We start from the raw sequence: 10,782 nt of genomic DNA on the forward strand, positions 1-10,782 counted from the left end.
GACTCTTGAAGGTGGCCGGACAGACCGGGAAAGTACTCGGTAAGGTGCGTGTGGTGGGGATGTGACAGGACGGGGGGACAGGGAGCAGAGCCGAACATAGCACTGGACCAGAAAGTGAGCCGGGGGAGATGGAGGGCGTGCTGTATTCCCGCTGTGCGAGTGCGTGGCTGCCACGGGGCAGAGCCAGATTCCACCAGTGTTGGCAGCATCTCGACAGGGAACGGAAACGAAACAGGAATGGTCCCTTTGGAGAAGGAAGCTCTTTTTAAAAAGGCTTTTTCCGCCTCTTTCCCAGAGAGAGAAGCAGTTTCGCAGTCGGCAGCTCAACACGGCTCCAGGGCAGTGATCGCGTTACTGGGCCAGTAATCCAGAGGCCCTCGGGCAGGGCCTTTACCGTCCAGAAGGACGAGGGCAGCAGATACCTGGGAACCCCACCACCTGGAGGTTCCCCTCCGAGTCACTCCCCACCCCGACTGGGAAATATATCGGCCGCTCCTTCACTGTCGCTGGGGCAACATCCTGGAACTCCCTCCCTAACAGCAGGGTGGGGGCAACAACGCCCGATTCTGATCCAAACCGAGACAAATTTAATGTCCTTCAGGGAGGGAAATCTGCCGCCCTTCCCCGGCCTGGCCTATGGGTGACTCCAGACCCCCAGCAACGTGGTCGAGTGCGAACGGGCCTCGTCACCCACTGACGATATCACCAGCGGCTTCACAGGGGCGATTATAGGTGAAGCCCACACTGCAAAGGAACACAAGAAATTGGATGGGGATCAACAGTAGGAACCCCCCCCCCCCTCGCAGTGCCTGATTTCACCCCACCCCCACCCCACCCGCCCCCTCTCCTCCAGTTCCCGGGTGCTGTACCCTCGACGGTGGCGGTGGTTAGCACTGCTGCCTCACGGCGCTGAGGACCCGGGTTCGATCCCGGCCCCGGGTCACTGTCCGTGTGGAGTTTGCACATTCTCCCCGTGTCTGCGCGGGTCTCGCCCCCACAACCCAAAGATGCGCAGGGTGGGTGGATTGGCCGCGCTAAACCGCCCCTTAATTGGAAAAAAAGGTGGCCGATGGGACACTTGCCTTTACTCGGCGAGACATCGAATATCAGAGCGGGGAGGTTATGACGGAGCTGGTTAGGCCCCAGCTAGAGTACTGTGTGCAGTTCTCGTCGCCACTCTATAGGAAGGATGTGATTGCACTGGAGAGGGTGCAGGGGAGATTCACCAGGATGCTGCCTGGACTGGAGCGTCTCAGCTGTGAAGAGAGGCTGGTTAGGCCGGGGTTGTTTTCCTTGGAGCAGAGAAGGACGAGCGGTGGAGCCCCCTGGGTTGGCCGCTTCCTGACTTAAAATGGAGATCCGCAAAGACTACAGCAGGAGCCAAGACAAAGAAGGCCAACGGACACTCAGGGACCGCCCGGCGATCAGGGAACGGCTCCAGTATTGGAGAAATCGATCCAAGTGATCGGAACGCAGTCCAATCATTTGGAACCAGGTACGGGGTCCGCCCCGAATGGCGCGAAGCCCCTGGAGACTATAAAATAGAGTCCCCAAGTTCAATTCGTCCTTCTTGGCTGGGTCACTCAGCAGCTCGAACCAACCAGTGACCTGTCTAAGTTGCTGAATCAACCAAGTAAATCTCCAGTCAACGCACGCTACGAGATAGGCGCTCCCAGCTACCAGTCCATACCATCTTTTGAATCCTGCAGGCTCAGAATCGAACGAAAGGCCATTTGTTCCCCTGGCCTGGTGGGCCAGTTCCAAGCTAAGTATAGGCCTTTTAGTGATAGAGATTGCCTAGTAAGTAGAGTTTTATGCACGACTAGTGATTGACGGTGTATAATAAATGTGTTTTGATTTGAAACTTACTAACTGGTGTATTGAGTTATTGATCAGTACTTGAGCTTGAACCTCGTGGTGGTATCATAAAGATACCTGGCGACTCTAGAGCAAAGGTTATAGAAACAGAGCAAATTAAGTAAAGACACAACGGGCAACAAATTAAGAGCCAACTAAAGTTAGCAACAGGGGGACCTGATCGAGGTGGACAATATTCTGAGGAACATAGATAGAGTGGACAGGAAGGAACCTTTCCCCTTAGTAGAGGGATCAATGACCAGGGGGCAGAGATTTAAGGTCAGGGGCAGGAGATTGAGAGGGGATTTGAGGAAAAACCTTTTCCCCCAGAGGGTGCTGGGAGTCTGGAACTCGCTGCCTGAAAGGGTGGGAGAGGCGGGAACCCTCACAACATTTAAGAAGCATTTAGATGAGCGAGTGAAACTCCGCAGCAAACAAGGCCAAGGACCAACTGCTGGGAAATGGGTTTAGAATAGAGAGGGGCTCGATGGGCCGGCACAGACATGGTGGGCCGAAGGGCCTGTTTCCCTGCTGTAAGACTCTGCCACCTGGCAAAAAAAAAAAAAAACAGGGGTTCCCACCGGCTCGTGATGGATTTGCTCGCGGAACGCCAAGCTGGCGAGGGGACACCTTTGAGCAACATCACATCCACGCGATCTCTCAAGAGGGTGTACGGCAGGATGTAAATAAAAGGTGTTCAGAGCCGCTCAAGTGTGCACATGCGAGGCTGAACTGTACCGATTGAGAGAGCAGAGTGAGGGAGGGGCAGAGTGAGGGAGGGGCAGAGGCGGGGGGGAGTGGGGTGTTTACAACAGAAATAAATCTACCCCTGGAGACTGATGTTCATCCAATATCTTCGGTCCTGCTGCGTGACGGACGGGCTGGCTCCCACGGGTTTTTATGACGGTGAGGGTTTCTTATTTGACTGAGGGATGGAGGGAGCCTTCGCCTCCAGCGTCAGCGAAGTCACAATCCCCTATTGTCCTTTGGGGCAGTAGAACCAGCGCCCTTGGCAACAGAATGGGTTGTGACCATGACAATGGTCCAAGTCGGAGAGAATTGCACCCGCACCCGGGGCACGCTCGCTCCCTCATCTCGACCAGCCCGCCCGTCACTATCGCGCTCTGGGCAGCAAATCCCCCCTTCCTCCCCCACGAACATCCCCGGAGGGGAGTGACCTGATTCGGAGGTCCAAGCCCACCCGTGTCCTGGGCTAGAAACACCCGTGTGAGACCACACAGATGGGTTTATTCTTTCACGGGCTGTGGGCCGGGCCCAGCATTCATTGCCCGTCCCCGATTGCCCCTCGAGGAGGTGGCGGTGAGCGGCCTTCTTGAACCCCTGCACTCCGTGCGGGCGTTAGGGAGGGAGCTCCAGGATTTTGACAGTGAAGGAACGGCAGACATATTTCCAAGTCAGGTTGGCGTGGGGGGCCCGGGGGGGGGGGGGCTTGCAGGTGGTGGTGGTCCTCCTGCGTCTGCCACCCTTGTCCTTCTAGATGTCGTGGGTGCGGAAGGGGCTATCGAAGGAGCCTTGGTAAATTGCAGTGCATCTTTTCGATGGTGCACCCGGCTGCCACGTCAATCAAGCGGGGCCCGCTTTGTCCTGGATGGGTGTTGTTGGAGCTGCCCTCATCCACGTAAATGGGAGAGTATTCCATCCAACTCCTGACCTGCAGATAAGAACAAAGAACAGAGAAAAGTACAGCACAGGAACAGGCCCTTCGGCCCTCCAAGCCAGCCCCAAACATGCTGCCCGTCTAATCTAAAATTTTCTACACTTCCTCGGTCCGTATCCACCTATTCCCATCCTATTCATGGATTTGTCAAGATGCCCCTTAAACGTCACTATCGTCCCTGCTTCCACCACCTCCTCCGGCAGCAAGTTCCAAGCACCCACTACCCTCTGTGTAAAAAACTTGCCACGTACATCTCCTCTAAACCTTGCCCCTCGCACCTTAAACCTATGCCCCCATGTAATTGACCCCTCTACCCCGGGGAAAAGCCTCTGACTATCCACTCTGTCTATGCCCCTCATAATTTTGTAGACTTCTATCAGGCCGCCCCTCAACCTCCGTCGTTCCAGTGAGAACAAACCGAGTTTATCCAACCTCTCCTCATAGCTAATGCCCTCCATACCAGGCAACATCCTGGTAAATCTCTTCTGCACCCTCTCTAAAGCCTCCACATCCTTCTGGTAGTGTGGCGACCAGAATTGAACACTATACTCCAAGTGTGGCCTAACTAAGGTTCTATACAGCTGCAACATGACTTGCCAATTCTTATACTCAACGCCCCGGCCAATGAAGGCAAGCATGCCGAGTGCCTTCTTGACTACCTTCTCCACCTGTGTTGCCCTTTTGGTGGGACAGGTTTTGGGGGGGAGTCGCCAGGTGAGCTAATGTAGCATTTCCAGCCTCTGGCCTGCTCTTGTAGCCAAGGTGACACCAAACTGCAAAGCATTGGGATAACGGAGAGCAGCTTGTAAAGGAGCAATCGTCCAGGGGGAGTGGAATTTAGGGAGAAGATTCTACAGCTTGGGGGCCCCAGAGCGATGGGAATGGAGGATGCCAGGTTGATCTCAGCCACATCGCCTGGGAATGTCCGATGTCCCGGGACACAGGACATTAAAACAAAACCAGGTTGCGCTAATACAGTGAAGTCAATCACAGTTCAATGGCCTTGTGTGTACCTACTCCACAGGGCCCACCCAACATCGGGTCAAATAATGGATAGGCTAATTGGGCGAGGAAGCAGACTTTGCCAACATTGCTTGAGCAAACACAACCTTTGAAATAAGATCGATAGATTGTCGTTACTGACAACTGGGCATGTTGAATGAAGGCTGGGGAAGCAAGGTGGGGATCAAGGCCAGCTGTGGCCTCCTCGAATGGCTGGGACAAGCTGAACAGGGCTGAATGGCCTTATGCTGTCTTTCATGAGATAGATCCAGGGTTGGCGCACAGGTGGAAGGACATGTCGCTGAGGATGTACCAAAGGGCAATGAGCTCCACATGAAGTGGGAGGCAATCAAATAAAGGTAAAGTCACCTTTTGAGGGGGCTTCCTGAATAACCTCAGGAATTCGAATCTCGCGGCCGGCCTCGCTCTGCGTCATGAACCAGCCCACTCAGCCCCCAGAGGGGAGGCATACGAGGGCTAGGGAACTGTACCCAGAGTTCAACTGAGCACCACTCTCCCTCCACTTAATCTCCACCTGCTCACGGGTCTCCGTTTGGGAGGTTTGCGCTCCACCCCCGTAGCCAGCCCACGATCCCCCTCCCCAGATTTCACCTCAACATTTCCGGTGGGACAGTCCTGCCCATTATTTCCACGCGTGGATCGTTGGAAGGTGGCAGGATAGGCCGAGGGAGCAGTTAATAAAGCAAACAGTATCCTGGGCTGGATGAACAGGGGGATAGCGGATTCAAGAGCCAAGGAGGTTATGTTGAATTTGTACAAGCCACTAGTGTAGTCACAGCTCGAGTACTGCGACCTGCTCGGAGGACGTTTCATAGAGGTGTTCAAAATCACGAGGAACCTGGACTGGGTCGCTATGGAGAAACTGCTCACACTTGGATTGAAAGCGAGGGGGCATGGGTGGCGCAGTGAGTAGCATTGCTGCCTCACAGCATCGAGGACCCGGGTTCGATCCCCAGCCCTGGGTCACTATCCATGTGGGGTTTGCACATTCTCCCCGTGTCTGCGTGGGTCTCGCCCCCACAACCCAAAGATGTGCAGATTAAGTGTATTGGCCGCGCTAAATTGCCCCTTAATTGGAAAAAAATGAATTGGGTACTCTAAAGTTACTTTTCAAAAAGAACGAGAGGGCAGAGTTAAAGCAATCGGCAAAAGATGCAGGCAAAAAATGTTGAAGCACTTTTGTTACACAGCGAGTGGGTCGGGCTTGGTACTCTCTGCCCGAGTGAGGGGGAGGCAGGTTCAATGGAGCATTTCAAAGGGCAGTAGAGTGATCAGAGAGGAGGAAGAACATGGCAGGTTACAGGGAGAGGGGGTGGGGGGGGGGGGGGGGATGGCCTCCTGCTGCTCCAGAATAATAATGTGATTCCGTCACGTCAGCAGAACAGATCCTGCGTTTGAAACATCTGGAGGCCGGGAGCAGGAACGAATCACATTCACCAGGGAAAACACCCATTTTGGGCTTAGTCTTGCAAGCGGGAGATTCCACGGGCACTTTTTCCCCCCACCTCCCTCCTCTGTTCAACAACACAGGAAGGGGTTGCACTTTAAAACCTCTGATACATTCGACCAGTTTACTGACTCAAAAGTTTTACCCTTATTTGCGAGATGAACAAAAGACAAAACAGGTTCACAGTTTGACGCAATTTTATTTACAACAGACTCACAGGCTACAATCACTGGATGTGGATGTCTTCTCTGGGCTCGAAACCCAGGGTCCATTCTTCTTGCGATGGTCGTGCCTGGGGGGGGGGGGGGGGGGGGGTCTCCCAGGTTATTACTGAAGATCTATTCGATGTTCCTTTCTTTATACCGGGAAGCTAGGATTGAGTCGTAGGTATACACCCACCATTGGCCACTGTCCCAGCCAGACCCCAACTGGCTATTGGGCAACACACGATACTCCTATTTATACATGGTGATTCAATCAAGACCCGTTGTCCTCTGAAACTTCCCTTGTCTGACCAGCTATTAGCCCATTACGGAGTCTGTGACGGCTTCTTTCGTCTGTCCTTCGCCCTGCTGCAAAGTTCATCACCTGTGTCTGGAAGTTTAATCTTTTAATAATCGTTACTGTCACAAGTAGGCTTACATTAACACTGCAATGAAGTTACTGTGAAAAGCCCATAGTTGCCACATTCCAGCACCTGCTCGGGTACACAGAGGGAGAACTCGGAACGTTCGATTCACCCAACAGCACGTCTTTCGGGACTTGTGGGAGGAAACCGGAGCGCCCGGAGGAAACCCACGCAGACACGGGGAGAACGTGCAGACTCCGCACAGACAGTGACCCAAGCCGGGAATCGAACCTGGAACTGTGAACTGGCTACATATTCATAGTCTTGGGAGTGGGTAATCTCAAAGTCCATATAGCAATAACAGGTTTATACCTTGACTTGGGGTGCTTTTAAAGATGGCCAGTATCGATACCAGCCAGGGTGTCAGGAGGCAATTTCTGTTCCTGGCCTACGTGTATCTTCTCGGCCTCTTTTCAGTACCATAAAGGGGGTCTATGATCAGAGGCGCACCCGGCTTTTTGGATGCGGGACACCCAGTTTGGGGTGACGCAAGGTGCTGGCAGAATATGAACATTACCCAGCCCCCTCGTGTGAAAGTGAAAAAAAAAAAATCGCTTATTGTCACAAGTTGGCATCAAATGAAGTTAGTGAAAAGGCCCTCGTCACCACATTCCGCCACCTGTTCGGGGAGGCTGGTACGGGAATTGAACCCGTGCTGCTGGCCTGCCCTGGTCTGCTTTAAAAGCCAGCCATCTAGCCCCGTGCTAAACCAGCCCCTCATGTTGCTTCGTTGCACCATCCATCAAGCGGGCAGACATGTGCAAACGCCACTCGGACAGTGACCCAGAGCCGGGATTCGAACCTGGGACCTCGGCGCCGTGAGGCAACAGGGCTACCCCCCCCCCCCCCCCCCCCGAGTGACCTTTGCCTCAGCTGCCCAGACGCATTCATTGCCGCTGGTGTGGAATAAATCACCTCCAGGTGGGAACAGAAGGCCATTCAGCCCTTTGAGCCTATTCTGTTCAGTAAGATTGTGGCCTGTCTGCCACCTAACTCCAGATACCCATCGCCTTTCCCCAAATCCCCTTCAGTTAAATATCGATCAATCTCAGGTTTAAAGTGTAACAATTGATCTAGCACTTATAAATAAGGTGGGCAGCACGGTGGCAGAGTGGGTTAGCCCTGTTGCCTCACGGCGCCGAGGTCCCAGGTTCGAATCCCGGCTCTGGGTCACTGTCCGAGTGGCGTTTGCACGCCTGCCCATGTCTGCGTGGGTCTCGCCCCCCCACAACCCAAAGATGTGCAGGGTAGGTGGATTGGCCGCGCTAAATTGCCCCTTAATTGGACAAAATGAATTGGGTACTCTAAATTTATAAACATAAATAAATAAGGTATCGTTTTAAGTGGGTTTAACGTTTCTGCCTTTGGAAGGGTTCAGAGACTGGTATGGCAACTGCTCAGCCCAAGACTGTAAGAAACTACAGAGAGTCGTGAACACCGCCCAGTCCATCACACAAACCTGCCTCCCATCCATTGACTCCATCTACACCTCCCGCTGCCTGGGGAAAGCGGGCAGCATAATCATAGACCCCCTCCCACCCGGCTTACTCACTCTTCCAACTCACTCCTCCATCGCACAGGAGCTACAAAAGTCTGAGAACACGCACTAATTCAAAAACAGCTTCTTCCCCGCTGTTACCAGACTCCTAAACGACCCTCTTATGGACTGAACTGATCTCTTCACACATCTTCTCGACGGAGTAGTACTACACTCCGTATGCTGGGCCTGATGTCTATGTATTTACATTGTGTATTTATTGTATGTCCTACGTTTTTTTCAAGAATGGAGTGATCTGCCTGGTCTGTACGCAGAGCAATACTTTTCACTGTACTTCGGTACACGTGGCAATAAATCAAATCAATCTACACATGTTAATGTTAAAATCTGTTATGGTCTTTTGAGCAGGTGTTCATTCTGGGAACTTGGAGGCTGAGGGGCGACCTGATAGAGGTCTACAAAATTATGTGGGGCATAGACAGGGTGGATAGTCAGGGACTTTTCCTCAGGGTAGAGGGGTCAATTACGAGGGGGCATAGGTTAAGGTGCAAGTGGCAAGGTTTAGAGGAGATGTACGAGGCAAGTTTTTTTACGCAGAGGGTAGTGGGTGCCTGGAACTCGCTACCGGAGGAGGTGGTGGAAGCAGGGACGATAGTGACGTTTAAGGGGCATCTTGACCATGCATGAATAGGATGGGAATAGAGGGATACGGACCCAGGAAGTGTAGAAGATTGTAGTTTAGTCGGGCAGCATGGTCGGCGCGGGCTTGGAGGGCCGAAGGGCCTGTCCCTGTGCTGTACTTTTCTTTGTTCTTTGTCAAACCAACTGGGATCGTAACAGGAATGTTGCTCTTGGCGGTTCAGCCACACTGGACCCCACATCCTAAACCCTGGGTGGGAAACATTTCTGCCAAACCTCCCCGTCGCTTTTTGAGTCCAGAAGCTAAATCCGATGCAACCAAGGTGGCAGTCTGACTCCCTCAACATTACTTCCAGCATTATCCTGGACTCCCAGGACCTGCAGAGAAAACGTGTCCAGCATTTTGGGGGTAAGGTTAAACCAGTGCAGTCCCACAGCTTACCCCTCCCCTCCACACAGACGACACGACGCACAAGTGTCCCCGAGAACAGGCACAGTAATCACTCACTGCTGAACCCATCAGACATCGGGGTAGAATTAGGCCACTCGGCCCATCGAGTCTGCTTCGCCATTCAATCATGGCTGATATTTTTCTCATCCCCATTCTCCTGCCTTCTCCCCATAACCCCCGGTCCCCTTATTAATCCAGAACCTATCTATCTCTGTCTTAAAGACACTCAGTGATTTGGGCTCCACAGCTTCCTGCGGCAAAGAGTTCCACAGATTCCCCACCCTCTGGCTGAAGAAATTCCTCGTAACCTCTGTTTTAAAGGATCGTCCCTTTAGTCTGAGATGGTGTCCTCTGGTTCCACTTTTTCCTACAAGTGGAAACATCCTCTCCACGTCCCCTCTATCCAGGTCTCGCAGTATCCTGTAAGTTTCAATAAGATCCTCCCCTCATCCTTCTAAACTCCAACGAGTACAGACCCAGAGTCCTCAACCGTTCCTCATACGACGAGCTCTTCATTCCAGGGAACATTCTTGTGAACCTCCTCTGGACCCTTTCCAAGGCCTGCACATCCTTCCTTAGATACAGGGCCCAAAACTACTCGCAATACTCCAAATGGGGCCTGACCAGAGCCTTATACAGCCTCAGAAGTACATCCCTGGTCTTGTATTCTAGCCCTCTCGACATGAATGCTAACATTGCATTTGCCTTCCTAACTGCCGACTGAACCCGTGCAATTAAAACTAATTATTTGCACCCATCTGTTCCTGGATCTCGGGAGCTTCCCAATTCCCATTAAAATGGGGCAGGCGCAAAGTACAGGGTGGTCAAAAAAAAAAAAAAAAAGACAATCTCTCTCCGCCTCGGAACCACACGCAGGCCACTACCCGGGACACCGGAGTCGCCCCCGGCTAACGGTGCCCAAGATCAGAGATCGAGAACGGTGAGCTAGCCCCGGGTGAAATAGCAGCTAAAGTCTTCAGAACACACCACGGATCAAGGGCACGAGACCGTGTTACGGCGGGTCCCGCGTGCTGCATGTTCAGCCAAGCTCCAGCGCTTCATGGGCAAACAGGGGGTTACTTTTTGACTTACTGAAGGGGCCCAGATGTGTGAGCGACACACCATAATGCAATTATGAATACAGTATAGTTTCATAGAACATAGTGCAGAAGGAGGCCATTCGGCCCATCGAGTCTGCACCGACCCACTTAAGCCCTCACTACCACCCTATCCCCGTAACCCAATAACCCCTTCTAACCTTTTTGGTCACCAAGGGCAATTTATCATGGCCAATCCATCCAACCTGCACGTCTTTGGACTGTAGGAGGAAACCAGAGCACCCGGAGGAAACCCAAAATGGGCAGACTCCGCACAGACAGTGACCCAGCAGGGAATCGAACCTGGCATTGCCTTCTTCCAGACCCTTCCATCAGGCAGAAGGTACAGAAGTCTGAAGACCCGCACATCTAGACATAGGAACAGCTTCTTCCCCACAGCTACCAGACTCCTCAACGACTCCCCCTCGGACTGATCTGTTCCCTGTAAGAACACTATTCACGAC

Source organism: Scyliorhinus torazame, chromosome 31, assembly GCF_047496885.1.
Source record: "Scyliorhinus torazame isolate Kashiwa2021f chromosome 31, sScyTor2.1, whole genome shotgun sequence".
NCBI classification, from domain to species: domain Eukaryota; kingdom Metazoa; phylum Chordata; class Chondrichthyes; order Carcharhiniformes; family Scyliorhinidae; genus Scyliorhinus; species Scyliorhinus torazame.